Raw genomic sequence first — 5789 nt, 5'->3', positions numbered from 1 at the left:
GAAACCTGGGGTTACTTGAATGAGCTGCCATGAAGTGAAATGATAGCAATCAGGAGCACAAGTTAAACAATAACACAGCATTGTAAGGGAAAACAATTTGGAAAGGTTTAAGGACCGGTGCGATCAATGCAGTAACCAATTATGATGACAAACACCTGATGATCAAGCATGCTTCCTGCCATTTGGTGGGGAGATGGTAGACTGGAGGTGCAGAATGAAATATGTGCTTTCATGCCCTTTTCTTTCATTTTTTTGTGGGGGAGGGATGAATTGCATCACTATCACTGCCTCCCTATTCTCCCCACCCCACATGAAAGCCCTCTGTTTTAAGAAGTTAAGTATACTCAAGCAAAACAAATGCCTAAGCTACTGAAAGGCAGATTCTGGCTTGAAATGAAAAGCTTCCTAATGATTAGAGAGCTCAAACACAGTTACCTGTGTGAAGTGCTTTGCAAAGCTTAAAGCACCATCTGTGTTGGCTATCGTTCTTAGAGGAAGTGGAGGATGGAAAAGCAAATTTTAAAGGAGGATAGGGAAGGTCTGGTATATGGAGCACTGATAGAAAGGGCACACATTGGGAGGGGGGATGGTGTAGAGTAGAGGATCTGGGCAACTAGGAAGTAACCTGAGGACACTGAGTGCCCATGACCAGGACCATGAAAGTCAGAAGGGTAATGACATAGTCTTTCCTTCTCTCTGTCTCTGTTTCTCTCCTCTCTGTCTCTCTGTTTTCTCTCTTCTCTGTCTTTTTCTCTTCTCTCTTTCTTCTCTCTTTCTTCTCTCTTTCTCTCTGCTCTCTCTGTCTCTCCTCTCTGTCTCTCCCCGTGTCTTTGTCATTCCATCTCTTTGTCTCTGTGTCTCTGTCTCTCTGTCTGTCTCTCTGTCTCTGTCTGTCACTCTCTGTCTCTCCCATCTTGTCTTTCTCTTCTCTTTCTATGTCTCTCCCTCTTCTCTCTGTCTCTCTCTGTCTCTGTCTCTTTTCTCCTCTCTCTCTCCCTCTGTCTCTGTCTGTCTGTCTCTGTCTCTGTCTTCTGTCTGTCTCTGTTTCTCTCTTCTCTGTCTTTCTCTGTTTCTGTCTCTCCATTTTCTTTTCTCTCTTCTCTCTCTTTCCCTTCTCTCGTTCTCTCCCCTCTCTCTGTCTCTGTCTCTGTGTCTTTCTCTGTGTCTCTGTCTCTTTCTCTCCCCCATCTGTCTTTCTCTTCTCTATGTCTCTCCCTCTTCTCTGTCTCTCTCTTTACCTCTGTCCCTCTTTGTCTTTGTCTCTTCTCTCCTCTCGCTGCCATTCTCTCTGTCTCTGTCTCTCTTTGTGTGTCTCTGTGTCTGTGTCTGTCTCTCTCTCCATCTGTGTGTGTCTGTCTGTCTCTGTCTTTCTCTCTTTGTCTCTCTCTCTTTCTCTGTCTGTCTGTCTCTCTCTCTCTCTTTGTCTCTCTCTGTCTCTCTCTCTCTCTGTCTGTCACTCTCTCTCTGTCTGTCTCTCTCTCTTTTGTTCTCATTATTTTGCTATGATGGAAGCCAGGGACTCCACACAACCCAATTCCATTGCTAATTGGTACAGAAGCTTTGACCTGCTCCATTTCTAACCTGGGCCATCTTGTCCTCCCTTAGGCAGCCTGGTGGCTTCCCCCTAGGGATTGGAAGGTGTAGGGGCTCACAATATTGATGCCAGACTTAGTATGGACAGCCAATTAACTTTAGTCCAACTTCAACTCAAAACTCCTGAACCCAAGTGATCCACCAACCTCAGCAGCAGAGATTATAGGAACAGGCCACTATGTCCATCTCCTCGCCTCTTGGTCCATCTCATTTCCCACCTTCTCCATGCAGCCTGCTCAGATCACCTATACTACAGGGATCCACACCTAGATTTGAAGTTTCTTGAGAGCAGGAGCTCTATCTTTCCCCTCCTCTTCTTCCTCTGTAGCACCTAGCTATAGGCTGGGCACATAATGAATATTCATTGTACAAGCACAGGGCTCAGTGAGAGCCCTGAAAATGAACTTCACCTACTTCCTAATGTTGCCACAGGTCAAAATGGAAACTGGTATTTTTTATAAGTAGGTGATAGTGTATAGGACCTGAAGTCAGGAAAATCAGAGTTCATATCTCACCTCTGACACTAGCTATGTGATCATGGTAAGTCTCTGATGGTTTCATCATTTGTAAAATACACATCATAATTATCGCAGCACCTCTTTATACATTAGTGAGGCTCACATGAGATGATGTATTCAAATGCTCTGCAAACTTTAAGACATTGCAAAAATGTCAATTATTAACATTGTCCCCCAGACCTGTGATGTCATTGGTATAAGAAACACCTTGCAAGGACATCAGCCCCTCTTTGCAATTTATAGTCTTAGAGATTTGCCACTGAGAGATTATTTGACTTACCCAAGGTCACACAGTAAGTAGTTTAAAAATGGGACTTAAACCCATGTTTTCCTGATTCCCAGGCAAGGTCTCTCTATGTCTCTGTGTCTGTCTCTCTGTCTGTCTGTCTTTCTCTGTCACTATGCCTTTCACCATTATTATTATAACTATCATTAGATGTAATAGAAAGAATATTGCACTATACCCCACATATGCCATGCTTAATCTCAGCTTCACATCTTCCCACACACACACACTAGAAATGCTTATCCATCTTTTCCCTGACCTCCACTTACTCATACCCTGCCCATCCAGAAGGACCCAGCCTAAGGCCCACGTCTTCCATGCAGCTTTTCCCGAGATACCTGCCCACATCAATCCCTCCTTCCTCTGAAATCTTACAGCACTTAGCAATCTGTACCACCTTTTGGCACTTAACTGCATTCTATCTTATGTTATTCTTTAGTTGTTTCTTAAGAAATCATGAGGGAAGAAAAAAAGAAAAAAAAGAAAAAGAAATTTACATGATAGCTTTATTATATATTTAAAAGGAATGGCAAGTTGTACATAATAGATTTGCAGTTTCATGTGCTATTGTGTTTTTATTATACTACATTTTGAAAATGCTTGTTTTATTCCATGAATTTAAATTTTAAAAAAAATTTTTAAAAAGAAATCATGGAATATTAGAGCTGTAATCCCAGAGACCATTTAGTCCAGCAGTCCTCAAACTTTTTGGTCACAGGACCGCTATACCCAGTGGTATGCTGGCAAAATATTTGGTAACTGACTCTCTAAAAAAAAAATACCACTGGCATACTTTTAAGTTTAGTCTGCATTATTAGCATTTTCCACCACGTTCTAAAAATAAATCGAGCCCTGGTATGTACATTTGCCAATTTTTGAAGTGTAAATTCTTATACCGAAAATTTAACAATCAGCTCTCCAGAGTCAGTTTGAATTGGCTCCAGCACATCCCTACACAACTCTTAAAAATTATTTATTTGGGTTATATCTATCAATATGTATCGCTTTAGAAATAAAATGTCTTAGTGCTATATATAAAAATAGTTTTGACCTTGCAGGCCTTATTAAAGGGACTTGAGGATCCCTAGGGATGCACAGACCATTCTTTGAAAACTATTGATCTAATCTTACCAGTGAGGACACTGAGGCCGAGAGACCCAGGTCTTATGACTCTCAATCCAGGAATCTTTCATCATATGATGCTGTTCTGCTGGCTTCAGGAAATACCCCTGGTTCTAGTCTCACCTCTGCCCCTAACTGGCTGTATAACCTTATACCGATCACTTCATTCCCTCTGGGCTGGATTTCCTATATCTATGAAATCTATAAAATGTGAAGGTTGGACTAAATGATCTCATAGATCCTCCCCATTTCTGACATTGAGACCAGCACTGACCAGGTAAAACCTGATGAAAATCTCTCCTGCCCTCCAGTGGGCATAGTTTTAAAATGCTGACATTAGCAAGATGCCTTCTTGGAACTATGTGTACACAGGTTAGTGGTAGCAAAGGTGAGGATGAACCACAGAATTATGCTTTCAGGCACCTCTGCCTCTACTTTCCACTTTCCCCTCCCATCTTTTTTTTTTTTCATCTCAATCACCACCTCAGGTCTCTTGACTAATCCCTATTAAGATATTACACCATTTGCATTTAAATAGAGGACTCTTAAAGATTCCAAATAGTAAGGAAAATTCTAATGATAAGGTAACATTGAAGAGGGTGAGCACCTAAGCATTAGGTTTACATGGGCAGATTGTGGGCACCCATTGTGGCATCTCAGGGGATACGTGACAGAGAACCCAGGGGAGAAGGGTGGCAGACAGGAGCAAAGTTGGATGGCAGAGCTCCTACTCCAGGTATAGCATATACCCCTCCCCTCACTTGCAAGGCATGTGAGAAATTTAAGTACTGCTTAGTGGTTGAATGCCCTACAAGTTATACAGATGCTTTAAGCTCTACCAGACTTAGGTATATGTATAAACATGAATGTACACATATGTATGTATGCATACACTTACATATATAAATAGATGATAGATAGATAGATGGATAAATAGATAGATAGACAGACAGATGGGTAGGTAGATATTCACATTGCATGGTGGAATTACTGAGAAGCTTAAGGAAGCCAACACTACTCAAGGATTTAGTAGACACCAAATTGTATTTTCTATAAAGTAAGAAATAAAAAAATATCAATGGAAGGATAGTGGTCAAAGTGTCTACAAAGAAGCTAGCAATTCACACTACAGGCCAGCAGGGCAGAATTGATTTCTCTTTCTGATCTTAAACTTTTCCCCAAAACAAAAACAAATAGTCCACCAGTTAAATGGAGATATGAACTTTCCGTTTGTCCTACTTTAACAGGCAACTGGGGAGAAACCCAATTTCCTTCTGGTTGCTGTACAGTCTCACCAGGCACACTCCATCAGTTCTTGATGAGAGGTCAAGAGGGAGAGTTCACTTCTTAGCTTGCATTCACCATCATCTGCAGCTTGAGAATTTCTGTTTGTGGAGACGGGGCAAGAGAGCTAGGAGCCAGAGCATGAGCACCCTGCCCAGCACTGCCTGCCTTCTTCCCACAAGGCAAGGAATAAATAAGGCTGCTCATTCCAGTTTTTGGCTTCTCTCTCTCAGAAGCCTTCAAAAACACTGTCCCAGAAATTTGACTTTCAAAGGAATCACCAACTGGTGAACTCTGGGATAGTATCTGCTTCAGGGTCTTGTTTCCATCAGAGTGAGGAGCCATTGAACCAGGCCTTATAGTAGAACATAAAGCATGAAAACAGGTAATCTAGAAGATGTTTGAGGGCAGAGAGCCTTCATTGGCCCCCTTCAAACCATGCCCCACATATAAATTTAATACATAGCTTAAAACTGGATGAAGACTTTTGGGACACCCTATATATATAATATGTATATGTACCTTACACAGTAAGGTAACATGGTGCCATTGCAGAGAAGAGCAGGGAGCTTGTCTGTATTTTTTCACTAGTAAATGGGAAGCAGCATTATGTAATGGGAAAAAATCCATCTATGAGTCAAGGGCTTGGAGTTTAAGGCCTAGTTTCTCTACTAGTTTGTTGTGTGATCTTAGGCAAGTCACTTAATCTCTTTGAAGTTCATTTTCCTTTATAAAATGAGGGTAAGAAAACTTTACCTAGCTCACAAGGTTTCTGATGATGTTGTTTGTACTTCATTTTTGAAGCATACCAATGACATCACGGGGAACAACTTGACTTGTGCATGAATTTGGTTAAAGTGAGGCATTGGCAAAGTCATCAGCCTCACTCTCAATTCCGGAGTCATCAAAGACCAGTGGTAAGACAAAAGTCAAGATGACCAGTGATGGCCCAGGATGCAGTGGATGACCTTGGTGTCTTTGATGTC

This window comes from Phascolarctos cinereus, unplaced genomic scaffold (assembly GCF_003287225.1).
Source record: "Phascolarctos cinereus isolate Bilbo 61053 unplaced genomic scaffold, phaCin_HiC Scaffold_726;HRSCAF=1367, whole genome shotgun sequence".
NCBI lineage: Eukaryota > Metazoa > Chordata > Mammalia > Diprotodontia > Phascolarctidae > Phascolarctos > Phascolarctos cinereus.
The sequence above is the reverse complement of the archived record's forward strand: the minus strand, read 5'-3'. Positions refer to the sequence as shown.